We start from the raw sequence: 26,287 nt of genomic DNA on the forward strand, positions 1-26,287 counted from the left end.
AAGTTTGAGTTGTTTGTCAACTTTTAACAACTCACAACCAGTCAGGTACTCGCCTCATTCACTGCTTCACTCACACACTCACCTCATTCACTGCTCACTCTTTTTTTTCTCTTCGTATCATCATGAAACTTTTCGGGGTGATGTAACAAATGGTCTTCATATTAGTCGTATTCCCCGAATTGTACTTCACCGCAGTCTGGCAGTGTCTGCATATTGTTTTTTGTCTGTCCGTCACTTTTCTCGTTTCTTGTTACGGGAAAACCGAAATGCTCCACACATGCGATTTATAATTCGCTTTAGCTTCAACTAGAGGTGGGCGGAATGGCCAAAAATCTATTTCAAGGAATGAGTAATTTTATTTCACGGTAACGATATATTTCATGAAACAATCTCCCATAATAATTCTATATTTTATACCTCATTTTTCTTAGATTGATTTAACTAATTTATTTATTACAGTTAATTTAAATGTTCACCATAGTTAAAATGTAGGTAAGTTATGAAAATGTACTAAAGATATCAAATTAAATTCTGATAATCAGATGTATTATTTATTCATATTTATCTTCTGGCTATATCATATGTATACAGTAGGAAGATAGACAACATATATAACAATAAAGTATGAATATGCACAAACAATGAGAGTACAGTATATGACTAAACTGGTGTTCATGGGATCTGTACTGTAGGTATTTATCGCTCTTCACTCTCTATTAGATGATGAGCACTTTTAGTGTGCTGCGACTCTCTGTCTTTAGGTTTGTTTATTCTCGGGCTTGTTTTTGCACTGCGAGTCTCTGGTGACTCCTCACGCGTCTCCCAAAACTGGAGGTAGAAACGCGTCACATCAAAGCGCTCACGCGCTCGTGAGCATCATCGCGCATTTCAACGCAAGTTTCACCTTGGCTCGCCTGAAGTTAAACTTTATAAAACTATTAACAGCTTTTCAAAACAACCTGACTTCTGAAATACGTGTTGAGAATGAGCTTTTTTAAATGCTGGCGCAGATCCCTGCACGAGCACTACGTGTGAGAGAGAACGCGCCGGACTGGAGCGGATCACTAAACTACAGACTGAAAGAAGGTCAAACGAATGTTTGATATGTGCATTTGTTACGGGTGGATTAATTCATTAGTTTTTTTCAGAATAGCGCCTAATTTGCAGAGCGCCGAGTTAACCACGCCTACTTATTTACATTCCGCGGAATACATGGAATAGAAAAATCTCTTACGGTTGACATTTTATTCCGCGGTAACGGAATATTCCGTCATTCCGCCCAGCCCTAGCTTCAACAATTTGTAAATCCGTTTCTATGCCACTAGCGGCATCCGCCATTTTCGCTCAACTTGATCTGTAGCGGGCAGCAGCAGAGCGCAGAGGATGATGGGCACGCATGGGTCGATGGGAATTGTAGTTCCCGCTTCCATCAACTCGCTCCATTTGGCTGAAAAAACTACACTTTGCCTGGAAGATCTATCGTCAAGCGACCACGATAGTATCGAAAAAAATACCGTTACATCCCTAATAATACGTTTTTAAATGAATATTAAATCGTACATGTTTTCAGTTTTCTGTATGGTGAAAGAAAAACATTCTAAGCATTAAATCACGGAGCGTGCAGACGCGTGCAACTAGGTGTAAATGCCATCCGAAACGCTTTCGAGACCGATTAAAATCCGATCACGCAAGTCACTTGACGAAACAGGACACGAGTAATTCATCTGATTGTTGAGGCCACCTTTGTCAGGGCTTTACTCCTCCAAACGGAGTGCCACTGGCAGCCTTGCTCAAGTTCTTTGTTTTAAATGTAGACACGGGACAATCGCGCTAACAATGCGCTGTGACATTCTCTGTCTTCCCGGCATGTCTACGGCTCAGCAAAGCTAATAGCGGAGCCACTGCAAGGGAATTTCGGTGCTAGCCATCAATTGATCCTTTACATAAACTTATCTCATGGATGCTTAGCATCGGCTGCCCGTGCGCTTTGGAGAAGAAAACGGCGCGACCGGTGGTTTCCCTGCCTTCTTTTAGACGTGACGTAAAAATACGAATGTGAAATATGAATAAGCAAAAAATAATGTTTGTATTTTGGGTGGTATAGCAGATCGGATTTATATATGTTTAGCTAAGACTGGCTGGTGGAAAGCAAATGTGATGCGCTTCCCGAGGCGTTGTCTCTACATTCCCGGGACATCCGTGCCATCTGAAAGGGTGTTTTCTGCCGCGGGTCTAATTGTCAACAAGCTCCAGACTGTCACCACAACACGTAAACATGTTACTTTATTAAATAAAAACTCCAAGCTTTGGATTGAGGTAGGCCTCCTATTTTTATTTGATGAAAAAACTTTCTGACGGATATAAACTTTGCCGGTTCTTCTGTTTTCGTTTTGTCATATTTTGTTAATTAATTCATTTTTTTTCTTGCCTGTTTATTTTACGCTTTGGATTTATATAGTATTTTAGTTTTTCTCCATTGTCCAAAACGCCGCAGGTTCATGAAAATGTGATAATATGTGAATGCAGGTGCTGTTGTTGATGTATTCGTTATGCTGCTGTTTGCATGTTAAAATAAATCTGTGAAAAAAATGTTTGTATATTTAACGTTTCACAGACCCTGTAGCTGTGTCTCATTTCGAAGTCTGCGTCCTCTGGATGTCGCATGCGAAGGCGTATGCGGCGGACAAACGCGACCTCCGGAGTAGTGTTGTCACGATACTGGAATTTCTAACTTCGATACAATACCTAAAAAATATCGATATTCGATACCATTTTCGATACCACGGGGAAAAAACTTCCATAACAATAAGGCCCTAAATTTTTTACATTTTATTTAAAGTTAAATTGAACAAGATTAGACAATGAGGTATATTTTTACATTACTTATTAATTGTTAATCTGATGTTCATTTTACTAATACATTTATTATTTAAAATCAAAGTTGTATTTGTCAGTATTAATGGACCAGTGCTTACATAAATAGTTGTATTTTTTTAAGTAACATTTAAAAGAGATTTAAAAAACTTGAACCAAATGTATTGCTCATTCTTTGTTCGTTAATGTTAGTTAATAGCCTACATTTATATGATTACATTTTTTTAATTTGGCTTTTATTCACATTTAATCATTGATCAGCACACATATAGACAGAAACGCAAAATTTAAACTCATGAACTGTTGCAGAGACTCCGCACTGGACATCTTTCTAACATTAACAACGTTTAACCGGAGCGAATGAGACGAGTGGATGAAATCATTGAACAGCGCACACACATAGAGCGCTATATGGTAAACACGGAAATGCAAACGTGTATCACACGGGAGACTTTACCCGCTCCAGCATCATTTCAAATATCAACTTAACCAGAGCGAACGAGACGAGTGGATGAAATCATTGATGAGCGCACATAAAGACAGAAACGCGTGCATTAAACATGAGAACTGTTGCGGAGACTCTGTAAGAACATAAACAACATATAACCAGGGCGAATTAAACAAGTGGATGAAATTATTGATCAGCGCACATACATAGAGCGCGATGGTAAACATGGGAAGCGTAAACGAGCAGTGCACCTAGCGCCAGATGTGTTACTGAGACTCTGCACTGGCCATCTTTTCTAACATTAACACTTTTTAACTGCCCCAAACGAGTCAAGTCTGTGAGAGGAGGCGGAGCTCTGTTGTCACTGCGTTCACGTGCAGTGTGTGTCAACTCACTGTCGGAAAAAAGAGAGTGAGCGGGAACGCGCAGCTGGTATTGATACGTGGGACATGGGTATTGGAACCGTTTCAGATTTTTCAGTATCAATACTTATCGAAATATCGATATTTTTGACAACACTACTCCGGACGCAGCGTGTATTTTTTTAATTCCAGTTTATTATTAGAATCTTATCGGTTAACGGTTAATGTTCGGATAACGAGTGTCGGTTCTCGGTTAGGGAAATTAACCGAAATGAGCATCCCTAATCTGGATTATTTGGATTATTTACTGGACTACTTTCACTCAATAAGATTTGTATGACTGACCTGGCATTTTTCGGGATCCTGTCACACTGTTCGGCTGCGAGCCCTCTCCATTCCTTTCCATATCCTTCGCGACATCTGATACAGTGAGTCTCCACTCTCTTTATCATTTTGTGGTGTCAATCCTTGGTATGGCTGGGTAGCCTTCCCTTCCATGGATTGTGTGGTTTGTGGATTCGATATGGTTCTGGCTAATGTAGTTAAACCGATAAGATGTTGTCTGGGTCCCATTGGTTTTTGGTCATGTCGACGCGTAATCATTTGCAGGTTTTGCTCCTTGGTCTTCTTGTGCTGTTTTTGGCTGACGTCAATAAAGTGACCTCTCCCGAGATGGCTCTGCAATTTTCTTCTGCTCAATTTAGAACTTTAAAAGGATCTCTCCGCCTGGCTCTGGACACTTATAAATGGTGTGAACAACTTGGAATTTTACGACGACCCAGCTACATGCACCGTTCACAGAAGAAACTTCAGGCTTATCACTGCTTGTCTTCAAATAGTATTCCGGTTATCTGTACCAACACCCGTGCTTTTAGTAAAATACAACAGGAAAATCGTGTGTTCAACCTTGGAAATCTGAGACCATTACGCTTCGATCCCGTCCTTGGACACTGCAATATTTCATCTTCAGATATGAGATGTGCGCTACTGAACACTCGCTCTTTAACTGATAAAGCATTAGTGCTAAATGACATTATCATTGACGCAAATCTGGATATGCTACTTTTGACGGAAACTTGGCAGGTGCCCAATGACGTTTTCAATTTAAACCTCTTAACTCCACCTGGGTACATCTATTTCTCTCAACCTCGTCTCCATCGTAGAGGTGGTGGGTTGGCTGTAGTTTGTCGTGGGGGTATCAAAATATCTAAGATTGAGTTCCATGATGTTGTATCTTTTGATTATCTTGCACTAAAAATGACTGGAATAAGATGGCTATAATCTTAATTTATCGACCTCCAAAATTTCATTCAGACTTTTTCTCTGAGATTAGTGAATTACTTACTCTTGTCTGTGCTAGTTATTCATCTGTAATTTTTCTTGGTGACTTGGTGATTCTTTATTGTCAGATTGTTTACTATCCAACTGTCCATCAGAAATATGCAGCATCTATAATAATTCCTTTTTCCATATACTTGAGAAACATGCTCCTGTTAAAACTAGACTGGTTCTATCTACACATGTTTCATCCTGGTTCACTCCGGAACTCCGAGCAATGAAAGCTATGGGACGTCGCTTGGAAAGACTGTACAGGAAATCTGGACTCACAGTGCACTCCTTGGCCTTGAAAGAACATTTGCTCAAATACCGTACAGCCCACAATGCTGCAAGATCCTCATATTTCTCTTCTACTATTAAGAATTCTATGTGCAGGCCCAAATCTCTGTTTGCTATGGTCAACAAGCTCACTAACCCTCCACAACATGTTATTTCTGGCTCTGAGGCGCTTGTAAATAATTTTTCTCATTTCTTTTCAGACAAATTGAAGTCAATCACTGAATCCATTTCCAAAGACACCCCTTATACAACTGACTCAAATGCTCACTTGATGTCAGCTGACTCGGCTTACTCAACAAATTCTCTCTCTGCTTTTACTTTAACTACTTCTGCTGCTAGGCCTATTAATCGAAAAGTAATCGAAATCGACATTCAGAACCTATAATCGATCAAATTTTTCCAGGTCGATTATTTCGATTACTTTCCCTTTAAAAACACTACAGCGTGTGGAGTCACGTGACCCCGCTCCGTTACGTTACGTTAGCCGCCGGCATGGAGAGCTTAAACACTGAGACAACTGAGCAACAAGAGCAGCTTGTACCAAAGAAAAACGCAGTCTCCGTCGTTTGGACACATTTTGGCTTCAGTAAGGATGACATCGAACAAAATGAAGTCAGATGTAGACACTGTAGAAAAACAGTTTCGACGCCCAAAGGTAACACCACCAATTTGTTTCAACACTTGGAGCACAATCACGTTACTGAATATGAACAGTGCATGGCTCAAAAAAAAACAAAAAGAGACTGACAAGCGCCCAGCAACAAGTGCCTCCGCAAAGCAGATGTCGATAACACAAGCGTTCACAAATGCCACACAGTATGAGAAGAGTTCAAGAAGATGGAAAGAAATAACTGACGCTATTTGTTATTACATCGCAAAGGATATGACTCCCTTGGCTACAGTGGAGCGAAGCGGGTTTAAACACCTCGTTAAAACTCTCGACAGAAGATACACTGTGCCATCGCGATCAAATTTTTCTAAAACTGCGCTGCCAGACATGTACAAGACATGTTGTAAAAATGTAGCTGCTGAACTGAAAAATGTTCAACACTTTGCAGCCACATCTGATCTCTGGTCAAGTAGGACGATGGACCCATTCTTGAGCCTTACTTTGCACTACATTGAAAACGATTGGAAGCTGCGCCAGAGATGCCTTGAGACGGCATATTTTCCAGCCGATCACACGGCAGATATGATTGCGCAAGGTCTGAAAGATATGCTTTCAGAATGGGACCTCGCGGAAGAAAAACTTTCAGCCATTATGACAGACAACGGTGCTAATGTTGTCAAAGCTGCTGCGCTTAATGGATGGATACGGCAGCAGTGTTTTGGACACCGACTACTCCTTGCAATTGGTAAGTACACGTCAGCTTAATTAAATATAATAGCATTGGGATGTTATCTAATTGGGCATATCTGGCGTTTACTATATTCTGACTACGCTAAATTTGTTCATAAAGCACCTTTATAAATGTTACAATATGCTTGATATTACAGTGTTACAATGTTAAGTTCACATTACAATGTAACAGAACACTACATCATTAAAGTAAAAATCATTTTGTTGTAAAAATGTGTTGTTAATCTGATATTATTTAAGAAATATAAGAGGCTCATTAATTTTGGTACTGTTAAAGCTTCAGGTATAAATAAAATATTGTCAATAATAATAAAAAAATTATTAATTTTGTGTGTTTCAGAAAATGGATTTGAAAGATCAACGTGTGACACGTGCAGTGAGGGTGTGCAAAAACATAGTCAGTGCTTTTTCCTATAGCTGGAAAAAAAAGAAGGCATTAATGAAGGTGCAACAAGAACTGAACCTGCCACAACACAAGCTAAAAACAGCAACAGCATGCGTTACCAGATGGGGATCGATGCAAATGATGATTGCAAGAGTCCTCGAACAAAGGAAAGCTATTACACAGGTCCTTTCTGAAGACAAAAAATCCAGGCACCTTGTTCCATCGTGGGCTGACCTGGATGTCTTAGAGGCTGTCAGCAAGGCTCTTTCCCCCTTGATGGAGTTCACAGACGCCCTATCAGGGGAAGAGTATGTGACCATTTCATTTGTAAAGCCTGTACTGCACATCCTCAATTCACGAGTGCTTGCTGAGGAGGAAGATGATGTGGAGCTGACTAAAACTATCAAAACCAGCATCCTCAGGTACCTTAAGGAGAAGTACTCAGATCCTATCACAGAAGAGCTACTGGACACAGCCAGTTTTGTTGATCCCAGATTTAAAGCTACCTACATTTCTGCTCACAATGTCCCCACCATTCAGGAGAAAGTGAAAACAGAGATGGAGAAGATGTCAGAAGCTGAAGTCTGCAGAGAAAGTCAGATTACAGAGACTGCAGAACCAACAACTTCATCAGCAGTAGCAAAAAAGCAAAAGAGGTCATTAGGAAACTTTTTTAAAGGGAGTGAGGCAACACCTTCAGCTACACCCACTCTGTCACTTCAGCAATCGCTAGAAGCAGAGATGAGCAGCTATTTGGTGTCCCCCATGCTGGATAGTGAGGCAAATCCACTGGACTGGTGGAGGAAGCATCATGTACACTTTCCCACTCTAAGTAAGGTGGCAAAAAAGTATCTCTGCATACCAGCTACTAGCTCCCCATCAGAGCGGGTTTTCAGTTCAGGCAGAAACATTGTTACATGCCTCAGGTCCTGCCTGAAACCTGAAAAGGTTAACATGCTCGTGTTTCTTAATAAGAACTTGGAGTAAATTCAAGATCACTAAGATCACCTCATGCAACAGTGTTTAAGAGAGTTCTATTTTCATTACAACAATCTGTTGTTTACATTGATACATTGCACATTAAAATATTTGTTTACAGAAGATGCAAGAAATGCACTGTTTAAAATATTATTTACAGGATATACAAGAGTTATTTTATTTAGAAGAGATACTGCTTATTTTCTACTTTTAATATGAAAAACATTGAAAATAATTTATTTTGTTTCCAAAAGTGCAAGTTATTTATTTTTACTTTTTTTATAAGAACAAAGTGACTGTTCGTTTTAGGCAATGTGTGCTTTAATTTCAGTTGTTCAACATTGATGTTCAATAAATAATCAGATAGTAGATAGTGTGTGTTTCCTTCAATTATTTTAAAATCAAGTAATGCACCCTTCATTCAAAAATCTCTCACTTGTAATATGTGAGCATATTTACTGTACAAAACTTGTCAGTGAACTATGAGGGCAATAAATAAATAAATAAATAATCGTTCATTAATCGTAATCGAGTTAAAATGTTCAATTAATCGAATTTTGATTTTAGGCCAAATCGCCCAGCCCTATCTGCTGCCATAAGTGATCTACTTGTGAAGTCTAATTCAACATCCTGCCATCTTGATCCAACACCTACTGTTTTGCTTAAGATGTGTATTCCTGAGGTTGAACCTTTCATAACACATATGATAAACTGTAGTTTAGCATCTGCCATTGTTCCAGCAAAATTAAAAATGGCTTCAGTGACCCCCATTCTTAAAAAAACGGGCCTTGACCATCTAAACATGAACAATTACAGGCCAATCTCAAATTTACCATTCTTGAGTAAAATTCTTGAAAAAGTTGTGGCTTCACAATTGAGATCTTACCTAAATGCTAATGGCCTTTTTGAACCTTTTCAGTCAGGATTTCGCTCATCACATAGCACTGTAACTGCTCTTCTTCGTGTGGTTAATGACATTCTTCTGTCCAGGGATTCTGGGTCAATTAACATCCTGATTCTTCTCGATCTAAGCTCTGCATTTGACACAGTCTGCCATGAAATACTCATCTCTCGCCTTTTTGATATCGGTATCACTGGTTCAGCTCTGTCCTGGCTCATTTCCTACATCAGCGACAGAAAATATTATATCACCATACAAGGGTATAAATCTGCCATTGCTCCGGTCTCACAGGGTGTTCCTCAAGGTTTAGTTCTGGGTCCACTTCTGTTTATCATTTATATTTCTCCACTTGGTGACATCATACGCATGCATGGGCTTCAATTTCATTGCTATGCTGATGACATTCAAATTTACCTTACCACCAGCTCTGATAGGATATCCCTGCCTGACTCACTCATTGCATGCATCAGGGATATCAAGCATTGGATGTCCTTGAATTTCCTTAAACGAAATAATAACAAAACCGAAATATTGATGATTCGAGCTGCTACCTCAGTCAAAAGGATGGACCTGTCCTTTGAAATTGACGGGATTCATGTTAAACCTTCTTCATCTGTCCGTAATCTTGATGTCTTATTTGACACATCTCTATCTTTTGCCTCTTATATTTCTTCTGTCATTAAAAACTCTTTTTTCCATCTTCGTAATATTACACGACTTCGATCTTCTCTCACTCTAGCTGATGCTGAAATCTTAATTCATGCATTAATCACATCATGTCTGGATTATTGCAATGCTCTATTTCTTGGTCTGCCTAAAAATCTCATAGCAAGGTTACAGTATGTTCAAAACTCAGCAGCTAGAGTTCTCACTTCCACCAGGCGCCCTGCTCACATTACTCCTCTACTGCATGATCTTCACTGGCTACCTGTGGCATCACGTATTCACTTTAAAATATTACTTCTAACATTTAAGGCATGAAATGGTCTTGCGCTTCCATATCTGTCTGATCTACTCTGCTCCTACTCTCCTGCCCGGAGCCTCAGATCATCTGAGCTTGGTCTTTTGTCCATTCCTCATTTTCGGCTGTCCACTGTAATGGACTTTCTTCTCTTGTGATCTGGCGCTATATAGAAAATAAAACGAACTTGGCCTTCAAGGGGGGCGGGGCGCTGACATGCTAAATATAGTGTCCAGGGGATGAGGTTTAGGTGTGAGTGTAATCATGCATCTCAGGTGCAGGTGTAATCAAAGATGGTGTCCGGTGCAAAGGGGTGATGGGAAATGAAGTCCATGAAATTAAAGGTCCAGTGAAAGAGAGTCCATGGGGTGAAAACACAGGGAAAACTGGCAGGGGAACACATGGAAGCAGACAGGACCGTGACAGTAATGTGTGAATGTACACGTTTGCAGTAAATGCAGCATGAAAGGCTCCTGAATGAGGTTTAACTCATATAGTTATAGTAAATCGCAGAATATTTATTGAACAATGTTAAAGCTGTAATGTAAGATTTGACTTACTTTATGTGTGTATGTGTGTATAACAACATATTTCCTTTGCAGATGTGAACACTATCATGGAATATAATGAAAAACTTGCCCGCTTTCGTCAGGGTCAAGTCAACCCTTTCGACAGGACTGAGATTGACAGCAGCTCAGAGGGAAAAGATCCTCCAAAACACGGTAATTAAACTTTCTATTGAGATGTGACACGTGTCCTATGGTGTGGCAAACTGATAATAATATATTATTTTATATTATTTATATTTACAATATAAAACAGTGTAAGAGATTTGTCTTCATTTTTAGTTTTTTTTTCTACATATTTGCTGTTACACCATAGGACACATTTATGGTTTGTCAACGGTTTGTCACTGCTCTGGGTGTGTGTGAGTTACTCACTGCTGTGTGTGTGCGCTTGGGTTAAATGCAGAGCACAAATTCCGAGTATGGAACACCATACTTGGCCTCACATCACTTTCACTTTCTCACTTTCAACTACCCATGTACAGATATGTTCCCCTCACTGTTATAAGAAGTACTGGCCAATAATAGATCAGTTGTAAGTTGCCACTTTACCAGCCAACAAGTATATTCGGAGATTGAGAAGAGACAGGAGAACGTGCTCAGTCTGACCAGTTCAAAAATGCATTCAGGACAGTGGAAATTTACTTCACAACATAATTCTGTGACATTTTAAAAAACCTTGAGATGGAGACATTTTCCACCATTGCAGACATTTTCCACCATTGAGCCAAATCATTCTTGTTGCTTACATGTACAGTCTATAGGCATGCATAATGGCGCATGTAATGGCGGTCTCTAGTACGTGTGCTTTTGCTACGTTACATATTTATTAAAATTTCTGCAGCAAAAGACCAGCGGTAACACATTATTGAAATTCGCTAGACTTTAAAAACAAAGGGTTATTAAAAAGCACTTTTGGGCTAAACTTGTGTATGCACGCAGGCGTGTAGTGTTTAACAAGTGACATCGCCGACTACTGGCCTGGCATGCATGATACAGTGTTTTTATTTGTTTTCGTGGACCTGTGTATATCCAGATCGTTTTGACAGCGTTGTCATGTGTGCGTGAAACTTTTCAAAAACGCAAAGGAAAAACTAACAGTTCTGAAATTGTACTTGAGGGTACTTTGACTTTTCCATCAATTGTGTTTAGTATGACTTAAAAACGTTAAAGAAAACCAGAAAGAGTATTATATGAATATATGTAGTGTGTCTTATGGTTTTGAGACATTCAGTTGAAGAGGGATGTGTGAGTCATGGGGAACAGAGAACTAAAACTTCATGACAAAAGCGTTGACTGTCGTATCACTTCCCAAACTGTCCTGCAAATGTGAACAGTTGCAGCTCGATCTTATGATCTTAAGTCCTCTGTAACATCTCTATTAGTTTAACAACAATGCTGTGCTGTGATATTTATGCAGGTTAGTCCAAAAAGTAACCATAAATATCTATGTATGGTTTTATATTAATTTTGAAGTTGTCCAATGATTATAAAGAGTCTAGCACTTTTTGTTTGTTTTCTATTTGTAATGCAGCAATAAGGTAAACTGATTATTTTTTGTTCAAGAGGTAACAGTCATTGTTTGTGCTATATGCTAATGTCACAATTTGAAGTTGAATGTAAAAAGAAAGACTGAAACCTTATTTTGCTAAATGAACAATAATCATGAATAATAATATTATTTACAGTTCAGCATCTGTTTTGTACATGTTAAAGGCAGTCAGTTAACCACAGCTTAAACTTATGTTAATGATTGTGTGAAATCACACGTGTGTCACATTGACATGATTGACTGTTATCAGTAAGAAACAGCAGTTTAAGCTGATCTCAGAGGAGTTAAATGAAGGTGCAGAAGTGTATGACAAATCAATATGTTATGTCCACAGAGGTGAGGTCAGAGATCTTTTCCTCTGAATCCAAAGCTCAAAGTTCAGACCATGCCATGGACCTCGGCTTGGCCGAAGACCACTTCTCTCGACCTGTGGTAAGCAGAAAATCAGACAATCTGTTTGAACGTTATGTGCTGTTTTTTTCCAAGTTTCATGTTATGAGTTAACTACAGGTTGATTTTCTATCACTCTTTTATGGAGACTTTCAGCGGGTTAGGCACCACAATGTTGGATCAGTGCTAGGAGTTAGGGCTTGACTATCTGACCATTGACACATGAGTGTTCAAGAAAACTGTGAAAGAAGTGAAATATAAACACTCAGTGGGCTTCCATAGTCTCTCCCTTTTTATCTCTGCCTGCTACAGAAAGGATAGACATCAAACCACAGACATTAGCAGGGAAGTTGAGTAAAGAGTGCAGTGATTAAAAAGCATGGAGTATCTGAAAATATAACTGGAAATCATTTCTTTAATATATACTGTTATATTTTTATCATAATGTCATGATAGAATTTCTATTTTGCACCTTAATAGAGTATATACACTACCAGTCAAAAGTTAATGATCACTTGACAAAAATGTTTCCCATGATCGTTAAAATGTTTTAATCTGAAGGTGTATATTTCGGTGTTTGGAACTTCTTTTACTTCCATATGAAGTCCTAAATCAGATACAGGTCTGATGTTTCACAATCTGACCTCTGTCTGAACAGTCATTTTGGAATTCATGAGACTTTTACGTCATTGTAAATCGACATGCGTCACAATTCTGCGCTGACTATAGACACCTTTACTGTTAGTAAAAAATGTGAAGTGTTTTTGTGGGCGGAGCTTAGGTGGAGGTAGAAAGATCCAACTGACCGCATTACTAATGCTAGGTAGCACGTCTTGTTTGCTTGCTTTTTGACAATGACTAGAAAAAATCGGATTAAATTTTAACATGTGAGGTCACTGACTGTCTAGCACCACGATTGTTTTTGAAAAAGTCAACTTTAACGCCAGGAACCTGGCCGACCTGTACGCTCTCACTCAATGGATCCAGGGACGAACTGACAATATTACCTCCAGTTAAGTGGCCTGAAATCTACACCTACCAGACAGAGAAACCAAGCGTGTACAGTAAAGATAAACTGAGAGCGTATACATCTATAGATGCCTGCTTGTACTAGGCAAACGTTAGCAAATGCATTTACTTGAACACAAACCGGACACATAACATGAGCCTTCTCACTGTTCCCTCTCCATTTATACTAATGCACTTGTGACAACTAAAGAAAAATAAATGACAAACAGTTTCCTTAATGTTTAGTTTCTGGCCGATAGTTAACTACTAGTAACTACAAAAGCTAACGCTACGTGAAAAATTACCTTGTTCCCCAGTTTCTGATTAGGTGGGCATACGTGATATATTTTTAGACACATACCCAAATCCTTATCCACACCAACAAAACACAGTCGTTTTTTAATCTCAAATGCTATGAAGTGAAACGCGAGCATTTTTGATGATCGTTTCTGTTCAGTTCGCTTTTATTGTGTTTAACTACAGCTGTCGTCAGTGTTTTTGTTTGGCAGTGGCAGCAGGCATGTTTTAAAATATCAAATTGGAGACTGTATTCTGTCGATTGTGGCACTAAACAACACAACAAGATAATATTTTAAACTCCTTATGCAGCCAAATCTGTGCTGGTTTGTATTGGCCGCCTCCAGTTTTCCCTTTGTTTTGCCTCCAGCTAATAATAATAATAATAAATTGCTACATTTATATAGCGCTTTTTCTGGACACTCAAAGTGCTTTTACATGGAAGGGGGAATCTGCTCAACCACCACCAATGTGCAGCATCCACCTGGATGATGCGACGGCAGCCATATTGCGCCAGAACGCCCACCACACACCAGCTTATTGATGCAGAGGAGACAGAGTTACGAAGCCAATTAGTACATATGGGGATGATTAGGAGGCCATGATGTATAGAGGCGAATGAGAGTCAGGACCTCGGTTTAACGTCTCATCCGAAGGACGATGCTTTTTGACGGTATAGTGTCCCCGTCACTATGCTGGGGCATTAGGAACCACACAGACCACAGGGTGACCACCCCCTGCTGGTCTCACTAACACCTTCTTAGCTCCAGTGGGCAGCCAGTCTTGGGCTATAGGGTAATATGGCTGCTGGCTAATGACGTGACGTAAGCGTGATGTCGGACATAAAGGGGTCTATAGGTGTGTTCTACTCCATGCTATGATGCACAGATCGGCTGGCGGCACCCCGAGAGCAGACTGTTCCGCCATGTCAAGTTGACGCTGGAATCTGATATCGGCCACATTTTAAAATATAATGCCAAAAAAATAAATCAGAACTGAGCTTTAAAGTCCCACTGCATTTGATAATTTTAACACTCAAAACTCATCTGTAAGCATTAAAATAGCAAATGTAAAAAAAAATTGTGATAATCTCTTCACGTGTGAGCAGCGTGGACTCGTGTTGCAGAAGCAGAGCTGAAACAGCAACGATTATTTCAGTGTTGAGTCGATGTGCCATCCTCACATATCTATGACTCAAATCTGTTAACGTGATTGGTTACAGGGTTATGATGTTGTAAACAGAGGCAGTTTCAAACTGTCTTTGGTAAACTGCAGTTTTATGGATAAAATACTCTGCAATGGTTTAAAATAATGATTTTGTACATGGGTTATCTTAAAGCAGATTAAACACACCACATAGACTTATAAACAACATTAAAAAACATGATTGTCACCACAGGGGGACTTTAAAGGGTTACGTTTCCAAAAAAATGAAAATTCACCTCAAGTCGACAACCCTAGGACCTCCGTTTATCTTCAGAACACATTCACAAGAGCATCCGAGGTGCTGACCCCGGAATCACTGTCATCACGTCATGGTGCTCTCGTAAACGTGCGTTGGAAACTAACACGGAAGTCAGGAAATTGTTGAATAAAGTAGTTATTTTTGTTTGTTTGCACACAAAAAGTATCCTCGTTGCTTTATACAGTATAATTAAGGCTGAACCACTTGAGTGACATGGACTATTTCAACAATGTCTTCACTCACTTTCTGCGCTTGAGGGTGAGTAAGATTGTGTTTACATTAGCCTGTTGTTGTACAAAAACGGCATTTTAAAACAAAAACGATCCTCTTTTATACTGCCGTTTCCACATGCGTTTTAGAAAAAATCTGCATTTACACTACACTACTGAAAATGCATGTCACATGACCATTCAGATATGCTGGGCATGCGCAAACAAATGTTGTATGGGCATATAAAAGTTGGTTGTTGATGACAGTTAGTTACTAGTCACAGACCGACCATTACAAAATGAACATGATGGCGAGGAAAAGCAAGGACGTCTTCACGTGGATAATGTTAGATGAGGTAAATCCATGTTTTTAGGCTTGTTTGATTTCATCCAGTACTAAGTGAGCTATTTAAAAACATTCGGCTCTCGATTATCACTGTGTCGATCTGTGAACACAGCGCAGCTTGAAGTTGAACAAGCCTGTTGTTTAAACGGCCCTTGCCAGGCTGGTCATTGTCACTTTCAGGTAGTGTAAGGGCTCATTTAACAGGGGCTTAACGATTTAGGGAAGCAAACGCAATGATACAGACGACCCAGTGAATGAGTAAGTGAATGTTGGCAACCACGTCTGCGTATTCTAAAATTTTCAGTTTTGATCCGTTTACAATGGAACGCAACCCCGGAGTTTTCAAACTAAAACGGGGTCTGCAGCGTTTCCAAAGTCTCTGTTTTCGGGGGTCAAAAACTCTGGAGTAGTGTAAATGCCAGGCGTAACTGTAGCAAGAGTTATGCGTATTTAAAGGAAAACGCACTAGTATCAACGGCGCCTAATTCAGGACAGAATTTTCATTTTTCGGCAGAGTAACCCTTTAATGTTGACAGTGTGGACACAGTCAAAGTCACATCATAATTTTCACAGTAACAGTTGTGCGGTTGTGATGGGTTCTAATGGGCTCTAAGCACACATTACAGCGTTTAACGCAAGAACCCTCGGCAGTTTCCGGTTGGGGAGACTTAAAGCAGAGAGAGAAATGGGAAACTGAGAAAATAGTTAAATGTAGCCAAAGCTGTACACTGCGGTACACAGCAGTGGCGTATAGAAGTGCTGTTCTACCGTATTTGAATGTTATAATGACATGTAAACTTATAACATTCAAATACGGTAGAACAACACTTCTATATACCACTGCTGTGTGCCGCAGTATACAGCATCTGCTAAATGTAACTATTTTCTCAGTTTCCCATTTCTCTCTGCTTTAAGTCTCCCCAAACGGAAACCGACGGAGGTTCTTCCCGTTAAACACGGAAGTAACGCATGCATAGAGCCCATTCCATGGTTTTGATTGGTTTGCTTTTTTCATGAAACGGACTGCATTCAGATGCAGAGTACAACACAAGACTTTATTAATACACAAAAACAGGCTTTTCAGCAAAGACAACTGGCTTTAAGAGATCACTGAGTGAGGGAGCAAACACAGCGGACAGTCCGGGCCAGGAGAGCAGGCACGACCACTCGGATTGAGGAGTTAGTAAAAAAGCAGATACCGCAGGTGTAGGAACTCAATCGGCCTGGTAGAGCTGCAGTCGCTTGCAGAGATACGCCCGACATGATGACCCACACAGGGAGAGATGAAACCCACACGGGGAGAGAGTGTTCTGCAGAATGGGCTGTGAGATCCGCTGAGGGTGCTGTGAGCCGGGGAAACCGAAATGCCTACCCGAATGCCAACCCAAACACCAGAAGCCCAAACACCAGAAGACAAAAGCCCTATTCGGATGGTAATTGTTTCTCATAAGGACGTCTGTAAAAATAAATCTGCATGGCTCCTTGGTGATAAAACTCATGCATTTGGACGAACATAAATTCATGGTGTAGGTGTGAGTTTGTAATCCTGCGAACCCCGAAAATGCGCTTCTCACGTGATCAGTCACATGATAATTTGGACGTATTTAATCATTATAATGGAATAAAATTTATATTTTAAGATACCAATATCGAATGTTTTCATGTTTTTTGTATTTTTTCTGTTCTTATCATTCCCCTCTTTCTTGTGTAGTGAAGCCGCGATCCTGATCTATGTGAACTTGTGTGTGTGTATGTTGTGTGTGTGTGTATGATGTGTGCTCGCGTGATGCATGTACGCGATCACGTTAACAGCCGAAACGTATTAAACTCTGTATCATGATCTGGTCATACAGACACAGACACGTTGTTATGACAGACACTGGAGTCAGATGCAGGGAACAAGATAATGCTTTATTGTCACCACTGACTGGGAGAGCAACCATAGACAAGAGTCACTAGAGTCACAAGAGTCACAACTGTCCCGATAACACGGCAGAGAAATTCCAAGGACAATGGGGGTTGGGGGTTAAAGGTTTGAGCGCTCGGCCGGGGAGTGTTATGAGAGAGACGTCCTGGCGATCCTGTCGCGCACCGTAAGAGAAGTCATAAAAGGGAAATCCGAGTGACGGAAATAATCCACTGGTGAGAAATTCACCTTGGTGACAAGAGTAATCCATTTGAGAGCAATCCCTTTGAGCGGCGAGAATAATCCACTAGCGAGAAGTCCACTTGAGTGACAGAATCCGCCCGGAAGACGAGCTCCGCTGAAGCTTGCGAAGTGGCTGTCGCCAAGGAGGTGAGTCTCTGCCAGAACTCAGTTCCTGGAGGCAAGATGTAACCCGCAGCTGATCAAGAAGGACCCAAACAGAGGGAGGAGGGATTCGACTCTCGAGGTGAGAGTGTGAGTCGAGGTCGCCGGGGCAGCTGTAGAGGACACAAAAGACGCAGAACACCATTCAGATGGCTAACAGCTCTGGAGCCTAGACAGGGTAAAAGTGTTACTAAAAGAACTAAATAATAAACTAGACAAGATTTCAAGACAAGACTTGGCAAGACTGGGTAGTCACTGTGGCTAGAAAACATCTAAAGATCTGACAATGAACAAGGAAACACAGGGGATTAAGTAGGAAAAGAAATGATCTCGAAAGTGGACCCAGGTGCGTCGTGATGAGACACAAACATGGGCTCTTCCACTCATCAACCAAAGGCTCCTGACAGAACATCACAGCTCCTCTCACCATGACAACAGTCCACCTATGCTGAGATGGTGAAAGGCAAACAACACACTGGCTCAACAGACATTACAGAGGTGAAGCATCTCTTACATCTTATCTGCAAAATACTAGGGTAAGCCATCTGGACTACCAAAAACACTTCATTCCACCTCACCATGGCATCATATACTATAAGCTCTTAGAATATACAAGGCCTCTACTCCACAACCTTAGGGGCCAAGACTCTAAAAACAGAGTTTATAAAAAACATTAATAATCAAGACATCATTATCCTGCAAGAAACGTGGTGCAGATCAGACATCGACACTTACTGCCCTACAGGATACATGGAAATTATACTGCCATCCCTCAAGAACTACAATGCGAAACGCGGAAGAGACTCCAGAGGGGTTATCATTTGGTATAAAGAGACTTTAAAAACCAACTTATCCATATAGAAGAAGGACTCAACACACTTAAGCTCAAAAGAGGGACCATAGACTGTGATAAAGCCCTTTACATTTGAACAGCTTACATTCCCCCATCAGAATCACCATATTACAAAGACAATCATTTTGATCAACTCCAGAAATAAACCAGCCATTTTCAGGCTGAAGGGAATGTGCTGCTATGGGGAGACTTTAATGCCAGGACAGGCTCAGAATCTGATATTATAGACACTCATGGAAATTATCATATCCTGAAAGCCAACACACATCTCACCCCCACCACCACATCACGGAACAACCCTGACAGGACTGTCAACAAAAGCGGTAAGGAGTTAGTGTGTCTCTGTTGAGGTCTGGGTCTGTATATGCTTAATGGTAGGATCTGAGAGGACTCTTTAGGTCGATACACATACTGCTCAGCTCTTGGTGCTAGTGTTGTTGATTACGCCATCACAGATCTAAATCCGTCCTCTTTACGTGCATTCACAGTGAGACCACAGTCCACCTTATCAGATCACTGTCAAATAAACCTGATCCTAAAGAAAATTCAACAACCTCATAGAGCCAACCAAAAGCCCACAAATCTGATCAAACTGAACCCAACACTTAAATGGTCACCAAAATGTGAATCTGAATTTATTAGTGCAATTAGCTCAAAAGAGATCTCCAACCAAATTAATAGATTTCAAATAACACAGTTTACGACTAGCAAAACCTGTCATGGCTCTGCTTCATTTAGTCATGTTTTCTTGGTCCTGTGGCAGAGCCATGACAAAGCCTTAGGTTTTATGTGAGAAAACCATGAGTTGTTTGTTTTTACTTCTCATGTGTTTTCTCGTGTCTTGTCTTTGGCTCCGCCCCTCTCGTCTCATGTATTGCTTTCCTCCCGTGTGTCTCATGTTCCTCACCTGCCCTGTGTAATTATCCCTCGTTTGTCTTGCCTATTTAATGCCTTCTTGTTTCATTGTCTTGTTGCTCGTGGATTGTACTGTGTACCTCGTATGTTGTGTCGTGTCGCTGTGAGTACTTTGCCTTGCCCTTGTTTTCCCCTTCTATGTTTTATAAGATCGTTGTGTCGTGGTTTTCTAGTTAGGTTTTAGTTGTTCCTGTCTTTTCTTTTTGCCCCCACGTGGGAAGTCTTTGTTTTGTTTATACAGATTCTTAGTTTCGTTTTTCCCCCATCGAGGGTATTTGTTTTGTATTAATAAAGTCTTTTTGTGTTAACCCCTTCATCGCTGTCCTGCATTTGGGTTCTCTTTCACGCCAGTCCATGACCAAACCGACATAAATACTGCTGTTCATCAAATAAATCTTATTTATGATAGGTTTATAATTAAAGCTAACCTACTATATAAAAACAAGAAAACTAAACTAAAATCTGGTGATGAAATCTGGTTTGACAAGGAATGTAAAATGGAAAGAAAACAACTCCGACAGCTCTCCAACCTAAAACACAGAGAGCCAGAAATCAGAAAAAACTATTGTGAAGCACTTAGGGACTACACAAATACAATCCATCACAAAAAACAACATTACCTTAACCATACTCTCTATGAAATCCAAGACTCTATTAATACTAATAAATTCTGGGAAAAATGGAATAGTCTAAATAAACAACAACACCAGGATATAGCCATACAAAATGGTGAACTATGGAAAGACTACTTTAAAAACCTGTTCAGAGAAATCTCCTCAGATAGTCTTACACCTGATCAGAAAACCCTACAAAATAAACTAAACCGGTTAGAATCGATAATCAAAAACAACCAAAATCCTCTAGACTATCCGATTAGTCTGAAAGAATTAAACGAAGCACTAAACAAACTAAAACCCAGGAAGGAATGCGGTTTAGACAACATCAGAACAGAAATGTTAAAGCACAGTCCTACAGTGATGCAGGAAGCTCTCCTAAAACTATTTAATCTGATATTACAATCTGGACACTTTCCTGAATCCTGGAATACAGGCTTAATACAGCCACTATACAAAAGCGGAGATCAATTTGACCGCAATAACTACCGAGGCATTTGTGTGAACAGTAACCTGGGGAAGACTTTCTGTAGTATCCTGAATACTCCATTTCAAGCTTTTCCTTACCAAACACAATGTCTTCAGTAAAAGTCAGATCGGATTTCTACCAAACCACCGCACCACCGACCACATCTACACACTACAGACATTAGTCAATGAGCACGTCCATCATAAAAACAAAGGGAAAATTTATGCATGTTTTGTTAATTAAAAAAAAAGCATTTGAGTCAATGTGGCATGACGGCCTATATTATAACATTTTACAATCAGGCATAGGAGGAAAAGCTTATGACATCATTAAATCTATGTACACAAAAAACAAATGCAGAGTTAAAATTGGCGATAAAAGAACAGAATTTTTCTCTCAGGGGCGCGGAGTAAGACAGGGATGCAACGTAAGTCCAACTCTGTTTAACTTGTATATAAATGAGTTAGCCGTGTTACTGGAACAATTTGCAACAGCCGGTCTCACGTTAAACAACTCCGAGGTGAAATGTCTTCTATATGCCGATGATCTGGTGCTGCTGTCAGATACTGCCGAAGGTCTACAGCAATACCTACACCTGCTAGAGAAATACTGTCAAAACTGGGCCCAATCTGAAAAAAACTAAAATTATGATTTTCCACAAAAAAAGACAGATTACAGGATAACAGATACACATTCACTCTGGGAAACACTACAATAGAACACACTTTACACTACGATTATCTCGGTCTAAACATCAGCGCGTCGGGAGGTTTTGGTCTGGCAGTGAATGCACCATCAAAGGCATGCTGAATCTGGTGAAACTGCACCATCAAAGGCAAATTCACCCAAACAAATATTCCAGTTACAGACTGGTGTAAAATCTTTGATAGTGTAATTATGCCTATAGCTCTATATGGCTGCGAGGTTTGGGGTCCAGAGTTTCTGACAGATTACTCCAAATGGGATAAACACCCCATAGAATCCCTGCATGCTGAATTCTGTAGAAACATTTTAAGAGTTCAGAGAAGAACACCAAATAATGCATGCAGGGCTGAATTAGGCAGATACCCCCTGATAATACACATCCAAAAACATTCCCTCAAATTCTGGACACACCTTAATTCAAGTCCTCCTAACACACTTCAACATGAAGCACTTAAAACCCAAGAGCTGAGACCTAAAGCCAGTCCCATCTGCCAGCTGCCTCTGAAACTTCACACCGGCACAATGGAACAAAACCAAATCAGAATAAACCAAATTATCAAAGAAAGTAAAAAGTCATATTTAGATCATTGGGAAAAGGAAAGTAAGAACAAAAGTAAACTAGAATGCTATTGGACCCTAAACAGAAAATACAATCTGGCAGATTATCTCTACACTGTTGGAGATGTAAAACAGAGACGGATCCTGACCAAATACAGACTCAGTGATCACAGTCTGGCCATAGAGAAAGGCAGGCACAGACAAACATGGCTTCCAAAGGAAGAAGGAGTCTGTGCTCACTGTGACACTTTATCCTTCATTGTGATCAATTTAAAGAAGTGAACTTTCACAAAATGTCAAATCTCATGCCAGAGTTTGATAGGTGTTCAGAAACAGAGCAGATGTTACTGGGGGAGAAGAGACACATGTCAGCTGCTGCTACATTGATCTATCAGCTGCACAAACCACTGCCTTAATCTGTTACAATCAATGCACATATACACTGTTTACTTTTATTACATTCTCATGTTTCTGCCTGAAATCTACATTTGATATTGATATTTTATTTCCATATTTCATTTGTTTACTTACATATACTTTATTTTATATTTCATTCTATATTTATGCCTTACTCAGCACCTTATTTTAATTTTACTCGTAATGTTTGTACTTATTGTATGTCTTTTGTGATATTTTCAATGCTTTGGCAATATTGTAAGAACACACAATCATGCCAATAAAGTACCTTGAAATTGAAATTGAAAATTGAAAGGAGAAACCGGTGTGAAAAGTGATCATAAACATTTGACCGGTAGTATAGGTTTTTTATTGATATAAAAAGAAATAAAATGAAACCAAATGATCTTTGATTAGAGTTGATATTGTTAGAAATGAAAAGCATATCAAATATTAAATCACACAATAGTAACATTATCCCCATTTTAAATAAATACAGCATTTTTCAGTTTTGTTCAGAACATGTTTTGCTTCTGAACCCTTCAGGGCTCATTTGTGGCATCTGATATAGAGCATCTGAAACAGGCCATAGAGGAGTGCAAGAGACTGATACTAGAACTGCCAGAACATTCTGAGAAACAAAAGGATACAGTGGTCAAACTCATTCACCTCCGACTCAAGCTACAAGAGTTAAAGGTGGGTGACACATGTTAAGGGGCCATTCACACCAAGAATGATAACTTAGCATCCACAACAGCGGATGGTAACGTTATGTTTATTTAAAGCAGAGGTATAACATTCTATTTCATGCATTCTGACTTCTTTACACTGTTAAACGTGCTGGCTTCTCAAGCTTAATATGGTCAGCTTGTCAAGAAACGAGTTGAACATATGACGTAGTGTTTCTGTGCTCGATTAACTCCGTTTAAGTTTTTTTCGAACATGGATTCTTGTTTCGTAACAAGGGTTCTTAGTCCCTTAATGTACAATACTCCCAGAAAATCACACCCCCCTGTCATCCAGTGAGCGAAAGAGTACGCCCACTCGCGAGCGTGAGAGAAACAGCACACCCACGCATCAACCAGCCAGCGTGAGAAAGAGCACGCCCATCAATGTTGCTTCACTCGGCTGACGGAAGTTAAGCTGTGTTTGTTTGCTCACTGCATTTCGGTGATGAGTGTTATATAAACATGGATATAACGCTGAATTTGGAGATCGTTTGAAACTGATAGATGGCGTGGTCTCAGCGCTAAAAGATACCGGACATGAACCGCACGCGGTAAGTCAAACTAAGTCTATGTCTGTGTTTTGTTGGCAATCGGCGCATACGTGCATAATGTAAACAACACAAACTTATACTGAATCAACAGTTATGCAGGGATAATGAGATGATGTATTGTGTGCTTGTGCTGTAGTTCTTCCTCCCTGTCTGCCTCCAGGCGCTCTTCTTTTTCCGGAAATAATTGTAAGGGTCTGAAACTTCATGTCAATGAACCTATGTTTGATGTTTGTGCTGGATGTGTACAGGACCCAGAGGAAGACGAGCCTAACCTGCAAGTTGTTTTAGAGCATCGCTTCTCAAAGGAAAAGAGCAAGAGTGTCAAACAGATGTGTGACAAGTGCAGCACCATTATATGGGGTCTTATTCAGACCTGGTACACCTGCACAGGTTAGATTAGCCTATGCCACTCTTACAATTTACTGTACTGCTTTAAGTATAGCTTTATATTTTAAAGGAACACTCTACTTTTTTTGGAAATAGGCTCATTCTCCAACTCCCCCAGAGTTAATAAGTTGAGTTTTACCATTTTGGAATCTATTCAACCGATCTCCGGGTCTGGCGATAGCACTTTTAGCATAGCTTAGCATAGATCATTGAATCCAATTAGACCAGTAGCATCGCGTTCAAAAATGACCAAAGAGTTTCGATATTTTTCCTATTTAAAACTGGACTTTTCTGTAGTTATATCGTGTGCTAAGACCGGCGGAAAATGAAAAGTTGCGATTTCTAAGCCGATATGATTAGGAACTATACTCCCATTCCGGCGTAATAATCAAGGAAGTTTACTGCCGTAACATGGCCGCAGCAGGCGCAGTGATATCACGCAGCGCATTTCCACATTTGAAGCATTTGGAACCTATTTCCAAAAAAAGTGGAGTGTTCCTTTAAGCTTGCACGCTGCATTGTTCCCAGTTACTAAAATGAATGTACTGTACATGACCTGCTGCTAATGCTTTTGTTGTCATTCCCAAACATCTGATATAATAAGTCTGAGTAAGCTGGAAAAATAGAGCTTCTTCAGCGGTTCTTTGGGATGACTGAGGTGCTATATAAAACCGCTGAAGGACCATTCAGGGGGTTAACAGGTTCTTTATACGGAAGCGGTGTTGTATGTTTTTTTCAGCAACAAAGAACCTCTGAAGAACCACTGAAGCACCAAGATATGGTTCTATATAGCACTTAAAGTGGTCCCCCTAATGATTATGAGCCAAGAACCACTTTTTAGTGCTATATAGCACCATTTTTTAGAGTAAGCCCTCACATCAGGGGCGTAGCTACATGGTGGCCATGGGTGGCCACGGCTACCCCTGAATGATGGATGGCCACCTATCTGGCCACCTCTGTTGTGCGAAGCAGTTTTGTGATGCGTGTCGGAGTTAACAGAGTCCTGCACAGATCATTTAGCAAATGCACTGAAAGTAACGCGTGAACATTACTCTCGCGTTAATATGATTTCATACGCTGACGCACTGACACAAACAGTCTGAGCGCTATTAGCTGAACAGCTGCTAACCTCTTCGCTTCGTGACAGTGTACTGTCTGTGTACCATGGAAGTTCATCGCGAGCAGAAGGATCAGGGTAGGGTTGCACCAGCCATTCGTAAGTTCTTTCTTAAACGTGAACGTAAAGTCCACACTAGAGGCTTAGTAACTACTACTAGCTAGTTTGTAACTAAATCTGTATGTTATTCGGTTGCACCATTTGGTCTTAAGGCAGAACGTAGCTAGTTCGTAAGCTCTCTGTAAACTAATGCGTAGTCGCATAATATGACGTTTACCTTCAACAATCCAGTAGCAGCCTTTAAATTCGTGAGAAAAAGTTGTTGAAATGTTGTGAATTTCAAAACATTCTTGATTTAAACTTATTTTACCTCACATAATAATGGTAAAAAGGGTATATAGAATACTACCTTTCATGAATAACATATACAAACAATACAGCCTACTTAATGCAATAATAAATGACATGCAATATGGGTGATTTCATTTTACTGCCAACCGCCAATTAAATAAAAAGAAGATTATTTCATTTTGACGTGCACAACACAGGCAGATATACATATACGGAGGCGCGCTAGGACGGTTCGTGTTAGAGCAGTCAAAAATTAAATGTCATCACATAATGTTCTCTATTTTAAAAGGTAAGTGACTGTAAATGTCAGCATTATCATGTGTGTAAATCATTGAAGAATGTCGAGTGAAACAAGAGCTTATTCCGTTAGGAGGCTTCCGTAAATATTTAGTTTATACGTAACATTACGCTTCAACTAAAGGTCAGTTTATGGTTCTGCGTAGGACCTACGCCGTAACATACGGCGTAGCCTACGTACGTAGACGACGCCGTCGTGAACATTTATGGTTCTGCGTTGAGAGTATGCGTCATACTGCAATTACACCGCCGAAACGCTAGTTGGCTCTTTGTGTTTTCATGGGTTTGCTCTTCTTCGCCGATGTTTTGTGTGTGT

The 26,287-nt window shown here is 40.1% G+C and overlaps 1 pseudogene; it reads left to right on the plus strand.

Annotated features, from left to right (window-relative positions):
* Nucleotides 1-528: 528 nt before the first annotated feature.
* LOC130550870 (differentially expressed in FDCP 8 homolog) overlaps nucleotides 529-26,287 on the plus strand; it is a 29,937-nt pseudogene continuing 4,178 nt past the window's right edge.

The sequence above is a fragment of the Triplophysa rosa genome, unplaced genomic scaffold, assembly GCF_024868665.1.
Source record: "Triplophysa rosa unplaced genomic scaffold, Trosa_1v2 scaffold459, whole genome shotgun sequence".
NCBI classification, from domain to species: Eukaryota; Metazoa; Chordata; class Actinopteri; order Cypriniformes; family Nemacheilidae; genus Triplophysa; species Triplophysa rosa.